This window comes from Tenrec ecaudatus, chromosome 12 (genome assembly GCF_050624435.1).
Source record: "Tenrec ecaudatus isolate mTenEca1 chromosome 12, mTenEca1.hap1, whole genome shotgun sequence".
NCBI lineage: Eukaryota > Metazoa > Chordata > Mammalia > Afrosoricida > Tenrecidae > Tenrec > Tenrec ecaudatus.
Genome location: NC_134541.1, coordinates 120101082 through 120118042, shown reverse-complemented (window position 1 = coordinate 120118042; position 16961 = coordinate 120101082).

The following is a 16961-nucleotide window of genomic DNA, read 5'->3' as shown; positions in this document are numbered from 1 at the left end:
CATGTGTAACAGGAAACTGAAGTCGATCTCTCTGAGAATAGTTTTAATTAGTGAATATTTCTCTTCTTCCTCTCAGAAACTGAAATAATATGAATTAATTAATAGTGACCAAAATAGCTCTATTGGATCTGCTTGGTTTTCCCTAATCCAAGAGGGTGAAAAGGACTTGTTTCCAAACAAGCTCATGTTGAAGAGACTGCATGATTTGAGCTATATCTCTCCCACCCTAGTCATTCCATTTGCCATCAGGGGTCCTTAAACTTTTTAAACGAGGGGCCAGTTCACTGTCCTCAGACCTGTTGGAGGGCTGGACTATAGTTTAAAAAAACTATAAACAAATTCATATGCATACTGCACATGTCTTATTTTGAGGTAAGAAAACAAACGGGGCAAAAACACCAGGCAGGCTGGATAAAGTCCTCAGCAGGCTGCACGTGGCCCGCGGATCGTAGTTTGAGGACCCCTGGACCAGATCCTTAGTAAAACAAGAGAAAGTACACTTCTAACCCATCAGCTCTGCCATTAAAGTCCAGAAGGATAGGGTGTGGTTTCCTAGAGCCACTATCATGACCCCAGTTCTACCTTACAAATCCGACTAGACCAAAGTAAGTACATTGGTACAGAGAAGAGCTCTTGATACACAGAACCCAGGACAGATAAACCCCTCAGGAACAGTAATGGGAGTAGTGATACTATGAGGGTAGGGGGAAGGTGGGGGTAGAAGTGGAAGAAAGGGGGAACCAATTGAAATGATCGATGTGTAACCTCCCTTCCCCTTGCCCCAGGGAGATTAACAACAGATATGGGGGGGGGAGGGGAAGGGAGACAGTGAATGGAATAAGATATGAAAATAATAATAATTTATAATTTATCTAAGGTTCACAAGGGTGGGAGGGTGGGGGGAGGGAGAGGACAAAGAGGAACTGATACCAAAAGCTCAAGTGGAAAGAAAATGATGTTGGCAACATATGTACAAATGTGCTTGACACGATGGATTATGGATGGTTATAAGAGCTGTAAGAGCCCCCAATAAAAGGACTTATTTAAAAAAAAAAGAGTAGAAGGAATCTAAATATTCAGGTGGGACATAGGGGAAAAGGTCAGGGGCTCAGGTTGATGTATGTTAAGTCCTGAGTCAGGATGCAGGCCATTAATATAAGCAAAAGAAAAGGATACGTGTTCCACGAATAGAACTTTATACTGTGGACTGAACCTTTGGTGGGTGAGGCAGGCTACCGCTGTGTAATTCCTGCTCGGGGCTGATCACCGAGTGTGGGAAGCTGTGCACCTGCATTCGGAGCAAGTGAGAGCACCTGCCTGGAGTGGGAGTGAGGGGGCAGGGAGGCAGTCAGTTAGTTCCTGATGGTGTCTTTCAGCTTACTAGCGGTGACCTCATCCTTTCATTCAATCGAAGGTGTAGGTGTGGATGGGAGCTTCAGATTTGCATTTAAGCCCGTGTTCACCACCAGAGGGCTCTCCCACCAGATCAGTCAGGGACCAGGAGATTCAAAGCACTCACAGGCCTGTTTGTCAGACTTCTGTCTGTCTTTGCTGAGGACCCTCTCTGATCCCACTCATCTAAGAGAAGACCCAGACGCATTCAGAGAGCTTGAAACTGATGATTAGTTCTCCTGTGAAGGATTTTCCCCTTGCACTGAGCTCTTCGCTCGTGCTGTGGCTGGCAGGGCATCTCTGGGTACCTCCTCTTATCCCTTCTTGCCTGACCTCAGAAGTGGCTGTGTCTCATACCTGCATGAAGCAGGGAACCAGTGGAGAGGTCTGAGGGGCTAGCCCCAGTCCCAGCTACGTGGACAGCCACCCCTTCCCCCAGAAGAATTTACTTCAGAGGACAGCACTGAAGCTGCAATTCAGGGAGAGAGACTTGTTTGATCAGAGCACACAGGAGCAAATGAAGGGGGAGGAAGAGAGAGTGGAGCACATCCTGGCCCACCAAGCCTTGAGGATGATATTCCAGCTCAGAGCAGCCAATCCACAGAGAAGACCATATGGCTGGCCCCACTATGAGACACAACATCCCTCACTGACCCATAGCCCTACAGGGGACAACACTGGAGACACAGTGTGGGAATTCCGCCCGATCTGACCCCACCACACTGAGACAAAACACTAAGGGCATGCAACAGAACAGCAAGGGGAGCACAGCAAGGAAGTCCCGAGGGAATACCAAAAATAGACTTTGGGGCCAGGGTGTGACACACCATCAGACTAGATCAGAAAACACTCCTAAAGGTCAACAAACAGACCTTGAACTATTTACAGGTTTTTCTTTTCCTTTTGTCATTAGTTTTTTGTTGTTGTCATTTTGTTTTCGTTGCTTTGTTTTGCTTTGTCTTTTTTTTGTGTGTGTATGCATATTATTATCTCTCCAGGTTTATCTAAATAAGATAGCCTGGATAAACAATCTGGAGGAGAAACCAATGGGAACGATGGCTCCGGGGGACATGGGAGAAGGGGAGGTAGGGAGAAAGGTAGTGGTGTTAACCAACCCAGGGACAAGGGATCAACAAGTGATCCAAAATTGGTGGCAAGCAGAGTGTAAGAGGCCTGGTAGGGATTGATTAAGGGGAATGTCACTGAGAGGAATTACTGAAACCCAAATGAAGGCTGAGCATGATAGTGGGACAAGAGGAAAGTAAAAGGAAATAGAGGAAAGAATCAGGAGGCAAAGGACATTTATAAAGGTCTAAATACAAGCATGTATATATGTAAATATATTTATATATGATGATGGGAAAATAGATCTATGTGCATATATTTATAGGTTTAGTATTAAGGTAGTAGGTGGACATTGGGCCTCCACTCAAGTACTCCCTCAGTGCAAGAAGACTTTGTTCTATTAAACTGGCGTTCCATGATACTCACATTTCTGACACAATCACTGAAGACAAATGTGTGCATAAGCAAATGTGGTGAAGAAAGCTGACAGTGCCCAGCTATCCAACTATATAGTGTCTGGGGTCTTAAATGCTTGAAGGTTAACAAGCCGCCACCCAACTCAGAAGGAACAAAGCCCACATGGAAGAAGCACACCAGTCTGTGTGATCACAAGGTGTCAAAGGGATTAGGTATCAGGCATCAAAGAACAAAGAATCATATCATTGTGAATGAGAGGGAGTGCAGATTGGGGACCCAAAGTCCATCTGTAGGCAACTGGACATCCCCTTACAGAAGGGTTATGGGGAGGAGATGAACCAGTCAGGGTACAGCATAACAACAATGAAACATATAACTTTCCTCTAGTTCTTAAATCCTACCCACTTTCCCTACCTGCCCCCCCCACTATCATAATTCCAGTTCTACCTTACAAATCACACTAGACCAGAGGATGTACACTGATGCAGATAGGAACTAGAAAAACAGGGAATCCAGGGTGGATGATCCCTTCAGGACCAGTGGTGAGAGTGGTGCTACCAGGAAGGTAGAGCAAGGGTGGGGTGGAAAGGGGGAATCAGTTATAAGGATCTATATATAACCTCCTCCCTGTGGGACAGACAACAGGTAAAGGGAGCCATCAGGTAGGATAAGATATGACAAGATAATAATAATTTATAAATTATCAAGGATTCATGAAGGAGTGGGGAGTGGGGAGGAGGGGAAAAATCAGGAGCTGATACCAAGAGCCCAAGTAGAAAGCAAATGTTTTGAGAATGAAGATGACAACAAAGGTACAAATGTGTCTGACACACTGGATGGATGGATGGATGGATTGTGATGAGAGTTGTATGAGCCCCCAGTAAAATGCTTTTAATAAAAAAGAGCTTGCATCATTTACTGTCATTTACTGGCCTCTTGATTCAATTCAAAAATGCTTCTAGAGTATCTGCTGGGTGCAAGGCAGTCTGCTCCGTACTTTGGAGAACACGAGGATGGGGTTCCTCTCAGCACGGATTCCATTACAGAGTATGAGATGTCTATCATATTAGTTAGAACATGTTAGCTGTAAGCAACAAAAACTCAGCGGAGCTAGAATAATGAAAGGAGGGGATGTTTCCAGGAACCTAAGGGAGACTATAGAATCAGGAGGCTTCAGCAAGGAGTTGAAACTAGGCAGTGAACACCACAGAAGCCTTGGGGGTCATGCTATTTTGCGTTTCTGCTTTTTGCTTATAATTATTTATTGCTTTCTCTACTCTGGAATCTTCAAGATCAAGACTCGCTTTTAAGTTTTTATGTCATCTTTTATTTAAGAAGCCAACTCAAAGTGGCAGCTTGAGTCTCAATTTCGAATTTCTAGGAGAGATCATCTGATTGGTCGAGCCTGCACTGTTGACCCTTTTCTGTCCAATCAGCTGTGGTCAAGACAGTTCAACCATATAGTCTAAACAAATGATCGGTTCCTGTGAAGAGAGGACAAGTTTCAAATAGGAGAAACATCTGTGGCACTTCCAAAGATTTGACTGTGGTCCACGTGGTTCATATTTGGAGCCACGTCACTGAAGCACATGGGCTTAGCAGGGGAAAGGTGTTCATGAATGAGAAGGAAACATGGCGGGGCTGTGGGCTCGAAGATATAGAAGCCCTCTTAGAGAAGTGAGACTAGGCTGGGAGTCAGTGATATAGCCCGGCCTCACCTATTGTCTATGTTGTTCTTTTAAGGAAGGAGGCTGAGACATATGTTAAAATGAAAAATATGTTCGGAGGTCAGGCTTCCATATTGTTTGCACGTCAAGGAGACAATGAAAAGCAGGGGGCGGCGTCGTTGCCATAGTGAAATTCCCTTTGGTATTTTCCTTGTGGTCCTGACTTGTTGGTTTTATACTTTTAGATCCAGCCTATATTGTGACTAGATGTCGTGAGTCCGTTGCAACCCACAGCCGCCTTACGTACAACAGGACGAAGCAGTGCCGGGTCCGGGGCCTTCCTCACCATTGTTCTTGTTTGAGCGCGTTGGTGCAGCCACTATGTCGATCCATCTTGTTGAGGGCCTTCCTCTGTTTCGCTGCCCCTCCACTTTACCCAGCACGCTACTCTTCTCCAGGGACTGGTCTCTCCTGACAACAGGTACAAAGCTCATGAGACTAAGTCTCACTATCCTTGCCTCTACGCAATATTATGGCTGTACTTCTTCCAAGACAGATCTGCTTGCTCTTCTGGCAGCCCACGGTAATTTCAACATTCCACACCAGCACCATGATTCAAATACATCGATCCTTCGTTGGTCTTCCTTATCCAACGCCCAATTTTCCCATGCATATGAGGCAATTGAAAAGACCCTGGGTACATCAGACACACCTTAGTCCTCAAATTAACATCCTTGCGTTCCAACACATTAAAGAGGTCTTGTGGAGCAGATTCACACAATGCAATGTCTTGTTTGATCTAACTGCTGCTTCCATGAGCATTGACTGTGGGTCCAAGCAAGACAACATCCTTGACAACTTAACCTTTTCTCCATTTATCATGATGTTACCTGTTGGTTCAGTTGTGAGGATTGTGGTCTTCTTTATATTAAGTTCAATCCATCCTGAAGGCTGCAGTCTTTGACCATAACCAGCACATCCTTCAAATTCTCCTCACTTTCAGCAAGCATGTTTGCGTCATGCATACCAGAGGTTGTTAATAAACCTTCCTCCAATCCTGATATCACATTCTTCTTCATATAATCCAGCTTCTCTGATTATTTGCTCGGCAAACAGAATGAGTAATTCTAGTGAAAAGCTGTAACTCTGAGGCAGATCTTTCCGGAGTTTAAACCATGCCGTATTCTCTTGTTCTGTTCACACAACTGCCTGCAGATTCATGTATAAGTTCCACAAGAACATAATGAAATGTTCTGGAATTCTTCTCAAGGTTATCCATAGTTTGTTAGGATTCACACAGTCGAATGTCTTTGCATAGTCAATAAAACATAATTGAAGAATCAAACGCATAGAAGAAAACAACCCAGGGTTATAAAGTACACCTACACATCATATTAAACTTAAGCCTTACAAACCCTTGTTCATTTCCTGAAACCCCTATGCTCTCTCTTGAACGTACGCCAATTATCTTCCTGCTATCTAGAACAGTAGTCGAAGTTGGGAGGTGGAAATGAGGCAGGAAAGGTGAGTGTACAAAATCCTAATATTTCAAGGAGAGCCATCAAGAGATATTGCCAATAGTCGGTGGCAAGAGAACTAGAAGTTTAAACATGCTTTTGAAAGTTACGAAGATGATAAATTGAGGAACTAAAACTATTCTACAAGGATATTGGAAGAAGCAAAGATTGGGGAGAGTTAAACTGAGGCAGACATTAATAGCTGTGCTTATCCTTTGGGAAACAGAGTGAGGTCAGACAAGGACAGCTGCTTTTCACTATGGTCTTTTCTTTAATATTTTATTTTTTAATTTGTGTGCATGTCTACATTGATAAATGTTTAAAGTTAATTAAAAAATAAATGAAAACAGTAAGCTGTGTGCCACCTGTCCATCCTTCCCAACCCCTTCCTGCTTTATCAGTGCAGAAATGCCAGGTGTTTCCTGTGATTCATCCACTGATTCCTTGTCCCATGACTGCTCTTTTCTAAGACAGTCTTTCTTTGAAAGCATTTCTTTTACAACATCATTTCTAATTTACATAAAAGTTGCTGCCGCCAGATATTCTCAGGGCCCAATCTCTCCATTTATAGCTTTTAACTCTTCCTTTACGTCTTAGCCCAAGCGTGACTTCCTCAGAGAATCTTTCTTTCACGATGCTCCTAAATAACGCTCCCTCCTCCCCTCTGTCCTCTCACTCTGCTTTGCTCTTTATCATCACACTTCTGCATACCTGACATTTTACCATGTCCAGATGCACATGCATGTGTGTATACATACATTAATTATATATTTCATATCCATATATATACATAAATGAAAAGACTCAGTGACATCAAGTCAATTCCGACTCATGGCAACTCTACAGGGCAGGGAAGAGCTGCCTCTGTGGTTTTCCAAGGCTGTAACTCTTTAAGGGAGTAGAAAGTCTTGTCTTTCTCTCACAGAGCAGCTGATGGTTTCCAACCACTGACCTCGGGGTTAGCAGCTCAATGCATAACTACTATGCCACAAAGGCTCCATATCGCTCTATCTCTCTATCCATAGAGAGATAGTAGATCTCTATCCTATCCCTAACTAGAGCAAAAGAATTCCATGAGGTCAGGTGTTATATCTTACTTGCATCTAAATTATGAGCACCCAGAACAGTGTTAAGTCCTTGGAAGGGGTGTTCTCTAGAGAAACAAAACCAGAACACTAATAATTATATATATATAAAACATAAGAAATAAACAGTTAAAGTATAAAGCAGTACCAATGGCTCAGTGCAACTCACTCCTGTGAGACAGTTGTGAGACACTGGCAGTCCTTCAAGTCTTGAGAGCCACTGGGTAGTCCTCTGTAGAGCAATTCAGGCTATCCGGGCACAGGCAGCAAACAGCAAGCAGGTCACCAACAGTCAGCCAGATGACAAGGTCCAACAGTCCCTAGCTCAAGAAATGTAAATCCAATAGTGTGGCAAAGAAGGTCTTGAAGGAACCTCAAGTTGCAGTGACACAGTCCCTGGGTTAGGTGTCCCACAGGTAGTGTAGCTGGCAAATTGAGACACAGAACAAGTAAGGTGGCCGCACATTGGTTCGATGATCAAAGAGCAAGAGAGGTGAGCTTCACTGAGCCATTTATCCTCTGCCTTTAAATTAATCCCACATGTGTTCATTGACCATGTTGGCACAATCAACCTTAGCTATCACAATCCACTGCTTGCCAACTTGGCACTTGTACACAATTCTTTAGCCATATATAATTTCCAGACATTAATGAAATCACACTTATACTTAACATCAAACATCTATCATACATATACATGAAAACACAGAGTCCAATTGTATCTGATGTATCATACATGAACAAAGGAAAGATACTCAAGAAACACATATAAATAAAATACATTGACTATTACAAACCCCACTTTTACAATTGATCACGTGGTCATAACCAATAGGTAGAACTACCTTCTTCTACTACCCATTCTGTACTATCTTTGCCCTCAGCAAGCACCTCAGCTGGGTGTGGTTTTTTGCCTGGTGGGGTGACCCAGACCTTCATTCTTGAGGGGCCTGGGTCATAATAAGTCCTGTCAGGATTGGGTTGCTGTAATTTACCATTTACTTTAATCACAGGCAATGGGAGCACTAAGAGTCAGCCTATGGGATCTCCTGGATCCAGACATATTCTTCTTTACCTCCATCATGTAACACCAGTTCAATTTCTCCTTGGTAATCAGGATCAATCACACCACTCAGTACAGTGAAACCCTTCCTGACCTGTTGATCTAAAGGCATGAGAAGCCCAAAGTGGCCAGGGGGCATTCTCAGCTGCCAGTTTAGTGGAATCCATGCTGTGTTTCCAGGTGGGAGAGTTCCTTCCTTCAGGACCAGGACCTCCATGGCTGAGGAACACAGGGTTGCTGGGACAGGAAGCACAAATGCTGCAAGTAGATCACTAGGAGTAATAGTGAATGGTGCCACTCCAGCTTCCACCCCTTGGTTCCTGGACCCATGCATTCTGGCTATTGGAGACACAGCACCATATACTGGCTGCTGGTTTAGAGCGTATAGAGCTTCCTGGAGAAAATTGCCCCAGCCCCACAAGTTGTTGCTACCCAGTTGGCGCCCTAATTGTGTCTTCAGGAGCCTGTTCTATTGTTCTATCAAGCCAGCATCTTCAGGATGATGAGGAACATGATACGACCAGTGGATTCAATGGGCATGGCCATGGGTCCATTGCTGCACTGCACTTGCTGTGAAGTGAGTTCCTTGATCTGAAGCAATGCTATGTGGGATGCCATGCCGGTGGATGAGGCATTCTGTAAGTCCAAAAATGGTAGTTTTGGCAGAAGCATTGCATGCAGGGCAGGCAAATCCATATGCAGAGTAGGTATCTATTCCAGTAAGAACAAAACACTGCCCCTTCCATGATGGAAGTGATCCTATGTAATCAACCTGCCACCAAGTTGCTGGTTGATCTCCCGAGGAATGGTCCCATATCTTGGACTTAATGTTGGTTTCTGTTGCTGGCAAATGGAGCACTCAGCAGTGGCAGTAGCCAAGTCAGCCTTGGTGAGTGAAGTCCATGTTGCTGTGCCCATGCAGAACCTCCATCCCTGCCACCATGTCTACTTTGTTCATGTGCCCATTAGGCGATAACAGGAGTGGCAGAGGAAAAGGGAGGACCAGTCTCCACAGTGCATGCCATCTTATCCACTTGATTGTTAAAGTCCTCCTCTTCAGAGGCAATCCTTTGGTGCGCATTCATGTGAGATACAATTACCTTTACTTTTTTGGCCCATTCAGAGAGGTCCATCCACACACCTCTTCCCCACACTTCCTTGTCACCAATTTTCCAATCATGGTCCTTCCAATTCCCTGACCATCCAGCCAAGCCATTAGCCACAGCTCATGAATCAGAATACAATCTCACATCTGGCCATTTTTCCTTATAGGCAAACTGAACGACCAGGTGCACTGCTCAAAGTTCTACCCATTGGGAAGTTTCCCTTCACCACTGTCCTTTAGGGAGATCCCAGAAAGGGGCTGTAGTGCTACTGCTGTCCACTTACAAGTGGCACCTGCATATCGTGCAGAGCCATCCATAAACCAAGCATGACATTTTGGGTCTTCAGTTAAAGTATGGTAAGGAACTCCCCAGGAGGCCATAGCTGCAGACTGGGAGACAGAAGGTACAGTGACAGGAGTAGAGACTGTGGGCATTTGGACCACTTCTTCATGCAGCTTACTTGTTTCTTCAGGTCCTGCTTTGGCCCGATCTCATATATACCACTTCCATTTAACAATGGAGTGTTGCTGCGCACATCCAACTTTATGATTACGTGGGTCAGATAATACCCAGTTCATGATAGGTAATTCAGGCCTCATGGTGACTTGGTGGTTCATAGTGAGACGTTCAGTCTCCACCAAGGCCCAATAACAGGCCAACAACTGTTTTTTCAAAGGGGGAATAGTTGTCTGCAGAGAATGGCAGGACTTTACTCCAAAATCCCAATGTTCTATGCTGTGATTCACCAATAGGGGTCTGCCAAAGACTCCACACTGCATCTTCATCTACAACAGACACATTGAGCACCTTTGGGTCAGCTGGATCAAATGGTCCCAGTGGCAAAGCAGCTTGCACGGCAGCCTGAACCTGTTGATGAGCCTTTTCTTGTTCTGGGCCCCCCTCAAAATAGGAGGTTTTTCATGTCACTTGATAAATAGGTTGAAGTAGAACACCCAAGTGATGTGTTTCCTCCAAAATCCGAAAAGGCCCACTAGGTGTTGTGCCTCCTTTTTAGTTGTTGGGTGGGGGCCAAATGCAATAGCATATTCTTCACTTTAGTAGGAATATCTCAACATGCCCCACACCATTGGACCCCTATAAATTTTACTGATGTGGAGAATGCCTGAATTTTTGTTGGGTTAATTTCCCAACCTTTTGTATGCAAATGTTGTACCAATGAATCTAGAGTCTTTGATACATCTTCCTTAGTGGGTCCAATCAGCATAATGTCATCAATATAATGGACGAGTGTGACATTTTGTGGAATAGACAGGTGATCAAGGTCCCTTCAGACTAAATTATGACACAGGGCAGACGAGTTGATGTACCCCTTGGGGAGAGTTGTGAAAGTATATTGTTGCCCCTGCCCACTGAAGGCAAACTGCTTCTGGCGGTCCTTTGAGACTGGTATTGAGATGAAGGCATTAGCCAGCTCAATAGCTGCATACCAAGTACCAGGAGAAGTATTAATTTGCTCAAGCAATGAAATCACATCTGGAACGGCAGCTGCAATTGGAGTCACCACCTGGTAAAGTTTACGATAATCCACTGTCATTCTCCAGGATCCATCTCTCCTCTTTACAGACCAAATAGGTGAGTTTAAATGAGGATGTGGTAGGAATCACCACCCCTGCATCTTTCAAGTCTTTGATGGTGGCACTGATCTCTGCAATCTCCCTCCAGGAATGCGGTACTGCTTTTGGTTTACTATTCTAGCCAATGGCAGTTCTAATGGTGTCCAGTTGGCCTTTCCTACCATGATAGCCCTTATTACACATTTCAGAGATCCAATATGTGGTACTTCCAGTTACTAAGTATATCTATTTCAATGATGCATTCTGGAATTGGGGAAATAACCACAGGTTGGGTCCAGGGGCCCCACAGTGAGGCATACCTGAGCTAAAACTCCATTAATAACTTGACCTCCATAAGCCCCCACTCTGAGTGGTGAGCCTTCGAAAAACTTTGGGTCTCCTGGAATTAGTGTCAGTTCCAAGCCAGTGTCCAGTAATCCCCAAAAGGTTTGATTATTTCCTTTTCCCCAATGAACAGTCACTCTTGTGAAAGGCCACAGGTCCCTTTGGGGAAGGCTAGAAGAAAGACTAACAGTATAGACCTTCACTGAGGTAGCAGGGTCCTCCTTCAAAGGGACCCGGCATCCCCCTCATTTAAGGGGTTGTGGTTCTGTAAACTGGCTTAGGTCTGGAAATTGATTGTGATTGTGAATGTCTATTCTGCTGTTCACCTGATCCAGCATTCTTCTGCCTGTATACATCACATAAATATTTAGTAGGTTTCCCAGCTATTTCACTGCTAGGAACACTGTGGCTAAGTAGCCAATGCCATAATTCCACACGAGACAGGTTGCTTTGATTACCACGGAAACCTTGTTGTCTGTTATAACCACGCCACCCTGTCTCTGTTGATTCAGTGCTGACACCTGCCCTCTACCACCATGGGGACCAATCAGCCCCATTATGGGCAAATGTCAGAGTTCGCTTAGGGCAGTGCTAACTGTTAATCCTGGTGCACATAAAATAGCAATTACAGGAGTTTTAAGAGATGCTGGGGCCCACTTCACAAACTTGTTCCTTGTGGCTGTGGTAAAGGGGATGTCCTCAGGAGACACCCTTTTTGGGTCTACGGGAATATCCTGATAGATCCATTTCAGCATATCAATCTCTCTAAGCTTTTGGATGCCTTCCTCTACAGTGTACCAAGGTAGGTCAGGTACGTCAAGTTGGTCTAATCTAGGCCATCTGGCAGTCCATGCTTCAGCGAACCAACCAAATAAAGAATTAGATCCTTTCTTAGCCTCTCTCACAGACATTGAAAGAAGAATTTGTGCTTAGAGGTCCCATATCCAGAAACTCAGACCTGTCTAGTATTACATTTCATGCACCAGTATCCCACACCCTTAGTAACCAGGGATATTGCCCAGGCTTCTGCTTTATGTATTTGAAAACTCAAGCTGGTCTTTATGAGTATAGCGTGCTTCTTCTTGGATAATCATCTCAAACTCACCTTTAGGAGCTTTCTGAGACTTAATTTTGTGATGGGTCTAGCGGAAATAATGGGTGGTGAGGGTGTTTCCTGGGGGCTCTCAGCAATATCTTGTAAGGCGTCTCCCTCAGGCAATGCTACCGATGCAGCCCCACCTGGCATTTCAGCTTGAATAGTTTGGCTAATCTGCTCCAGTGTGGGTTGTTTTATTAATAGTGAATTAATACCTTCAGCTGGGAGGGGTGTATCTATTGACTGGGGTGGGTCAATTGTTTCTAGGGTCTCAATATTCTCCTCTTCTGGGTCATCAGCCCATATGTTCCCATCCCATGTTTCAGGGTCCCAACTTTTCCCAGTCAATGCCCTCACTTTGGTATCAGACACTGCTCTAGATCTGCAATTCAGCGGATGTTGTATTTCAGCCACTCACATAAGGAGACTCTGGACCTGGTTCTCAGCAATGTCAGCTCTATTACTAGAGGAGAGAAGGCTCTCCTTTGTAGCACAGATGGAAGCTTTTAAATCTGTTAGTCTGCACCTGATGCGCGCTTCTGAGGCTCTGAGACCATCCCTCTCCTTAATCACACTTTCCATTGTAAGAAGGACCAGTCAACCAGCTTCTGTATACTTGTGGTCCTGACAAAACTCCTGGAAAATAGCAAAGATATGATGACTCTGAGCCTCTCCTTTAACTAGCACCTCATCCATCGGTGGTGATACTATAGATATTAGCTTTGCTATTTCACACCATGGATTAGTAAGAGTGGAAGACTTATCCATGCTTTGGGTGTAGAAATAGCATTATCAGTGCTGTTAAGACTAATCAGGCCAGAAAGCCAATTTTAAAAGCCCATATTTATAATTTTATTTCTCTAGAACCACTCTCAGTACCAATTATGTTAGACAGGGTTCTCTTGAGAAACAAAACCAGAATGCTAACAATTTTATAATATTTATACAGGTAGATAGATATATAACATAAGAAATAGTTAATTAATTTATAAAGTAGTACAAATGGCTCAGCACATCTCACTCTCATGAGACAGTTGTGAGACACTGGCAGTCCTTCAAGTCTTGAGGGCCACTGGGTAGTCCTCTGTAGAGCAATTCAGGCTATCCAGGCACAGGCAGCAAACAGCAAAGCAGGTCACCAACAGTCAGCCAGATGACAGAGTCCAACAGTCCCCAGCTCAAAAAGTGTAAATTCCAATAGTGTGGCAAAGCAGGTAACTCAAGTTACAGTGACACAGTCCACGGATTAGGTTTCCCACAGGTAGCGTAGCTTTCAAACTGAAGCACAGAACAAGCAAGGCAGCTGCACACTGGTTCGATGATCAAAGAGCAAAAGATGAGAGGTGAGGCTCACTGAGCCATTTATCTCTCCACCCTTTAATTAATCCCACATGTGTTCATTGGCAATGTAGGCACAATAAACATTAACTATTTCAGTCATGTTGACAAACAAAACCAGTGACATGCATCTATGTATAAGAAAGAACTTTATATCAAAAAGTAATTTTATAATATGAAGACAACCCAGCCCAGTTCAACTCAATTCCATGGGTCCAGTGCTAGCTGGAGCCCTCTTCAGGATCACGTAGCTATAGATTGATGATGGAGAAAGATGAGTGGGAAGCTGGTTGGTGAGTGCAGCATCCTGTGGATCCGAGACCAGTGAGAGCACAGCAAGGCACTGACGGCTCCTAGGGTGGATGGCCCGTGTAGGGCCACCCCTGGGGGCAGACACAGAATCCAAGCAAGGAGGAAGGCAAATGGCAACAAAGAGAGATTGGTTCCAGTTTCTCTCTTATAAAAAAAAGTCACACCCCAAGGAGGCATCATCAAGCTGTGAACTGACTGATTTATTGATAGGTTGGACTTTTCACCCAAGACTACACTTTTCATCTAGGTAAATGTTGATCTACAATATAACCACCACAGACGGAAAAAATAGTTGAGTACTCAGCTACAAACCAAAAGGTTGATGGTTTGAAACCACCCAGAGGCGCCTGGGGTGAACGGACTGGCAATCTGCCTCCAAAAGGTCACGGTTAATAAAAACCATAAAAAATAAAGTTCTAATCGGATCCATATGTCAGGAGCCCAGATCAGCTCAACAGCAATTGGCTTTATTTTTAGAACAGTGCCTGGGAGTAGAGTAGGTTACTCGGCATTTTAATCAATTTATTAAATAAGTATTTGTATAAGTTATTATATTTAGCCTATGCGATAGGCCCTGGTGATATAATAATAAGCCAGGAAGGCATTCGTTTTCCTTTGTAAATGTCCAGGGACTCACAGTTTAAGAGAGAATGTAGAGAGACTCAAGAACAGTGATACTACATGCTATTGGTAGAGGGATTGAATGGTGTCCCTCCCAATATGTATCAAATGGGCTGGGTCATGATGGTTAGTTATGCAAAGATGGAATTTGGCAGATGTGTGATGCCCAATGATGTGACCGATGTGACCAGCCCATCACTCGTAAGTGGTTTTCCATGTGGCATGGCCTGCATCTTCTTATCAGAGCTACAAGGAAAGGAAGAGTTACATGGGTAGAGGGCTTCACAGGATAGTGTTATCGATTTAATTTCTTGAGAGAGACTGTGTGTTTTTTAAAAAAGAAAAAAATCCTTCCATATTTATCCCTCAAACATAAATAGTGTTCTGAGCGGTTAACAATAAAGAAAAGAAAAAAGAAGGGAAAATAAAACTGAAGCTTGGAGTCTACAGTGACAGGCATGTTTATCCCAAAGAAACAAAAATATACCAAGAGAGAAAGGAAGCAGAGAAGAAAGCACCTGGAATTGAACACATCCTTTAGATCCAGGATTCCCGGCCTGAGAACACACAAGACTAAGGAAAAGACACAGGACATCTGCCAGGACTGCTAGGTCCATAGACAACAGAGAGAGAAAAATCTTGCTCTGTGGTTGGTTCTCTGAATTAGGACTTCTAGCCAACTGAGCTATGAGAAAATAAATGTCTGTTGGTTAAAGACTTCCCTTGTAGCATTTCTAACAACACTAGATAGCCCCATCAAGATCCACCTTCCTGGGTTGGAGTATGTGCCTACTTGTTCTGATCACCTTTCCTCTTTCTTGGGAGAATTGCTGTCACGCAACAGAAGCTCTATCTTTTAGAAAAACTTACCATCCCTTACCCCCCTTTCACCCCCTGCCAATCCATCTGCAGTCAATGATATTACAATTCAGAGGTGCCAAGAGTCTGTCCTCTTGTCAAAACAAGCGATAACTTTGTGGTGTAAGTTATGGTGGAGAGTTCGCCCTCAATCAGGTCAAGGCTACACATTACCGATGACGACATTTTAAAAATAACTTTTCATTTTGAATCAGGTAAAAGTTTGCAGAGCAGACCATAGCTTGACATTCAACCATGCTACCTATTTTGATTCCATTTATTCATGGAGCCCCCTCAATGGTGCTATCCCTTATCCCACTTCTTTCCTCTGTTTCCTACCTCCATTTAGCCTTTCCTAACCCTCTGAGGTTTGTCTGTGGGTAAATGCTGCCCTTTGGATCTGAAATGGTTTAGTCCAACATGGGGTGAGTTCAGTTTCAGACTGAGGGTGACGGAGAGCCATTGTCCTGAGGATCCCACCAATCTCTATCCCTCCAGTCAAGCCTGATCTGGTTGATGAATTTACGTTCTGATCCACATTTTTCTCCCACTCTCTCAGGACCTTTTAATGTCATCCTTTTCAGAGCAGTTTGCAGGGGCAGCTGGACATGCTCTAGCTCTCTTGGCCTCAGGTTGAGGAGACTGATGATTATGTGAGCCATTAATCATTGGACTAATTGCTCCCCTGTGTCTTTTGATTTCCATAACTCTTCTTTCCTCTGGATGGGGAGAGACCAACAGGTGCACCTTAGATGCATACTCAAATGTTTACACCCCAGTTTCTACTCATGAATTTAGGAGGAAGAATATCATCTTTTGGAAGAAGCACACCGGCCTGTGTGATCACAAGGTTTTAAAGGGATCAGGTATCAAAGAACAAAAAATGAAATCATTGTGAATGAGGGGGAGTGCAGATTGGGGACCCAAGACCCATCTGTAGGCAACTGGACATCCCCTTACAAAAGGGTTACAGGGAGGAGACAAGCCAGTCAGGGTGCAGTGTAGCAACAGTGAAACATACAATTTTTCCTCTAGTTCCTAAATGCTTCCTCCCTCCCCCACCTCCACTATCATGATCCTAATTCTACCTTACAAATCTGGCTAGACCAGAGGATGTACACTGTACAGATAGGAAGTGGAAACACAGGGAATCCAGGATGGATGATCCCTTCAGGACCAATGCTGAGAGTGGTGATACCAGGAGGTTGGAGGGAGGGTGGGTTGGAAAGGGGGAACCGATTACAGGGATCTGCATATAACCTTTTCCCTGGGGGACGGACAACAGAAAAGTGGGTGAAGGGAGACGTCAGACAGTGTAAGATATGACAAAATAATAATTTATAAATTATCAATGTTTCATGAGGGAGGGGGAATTTGGGGGGGGATGAGGAGCTGATGCCAAGGGTTTAAGTGGAGAGCAACTCTTTTGAGAACGATGAGGGCAACGAATGTACAAATGTGCTTTATACAACTGATGTATGTATGGATGGTGATAATAGTTGTAT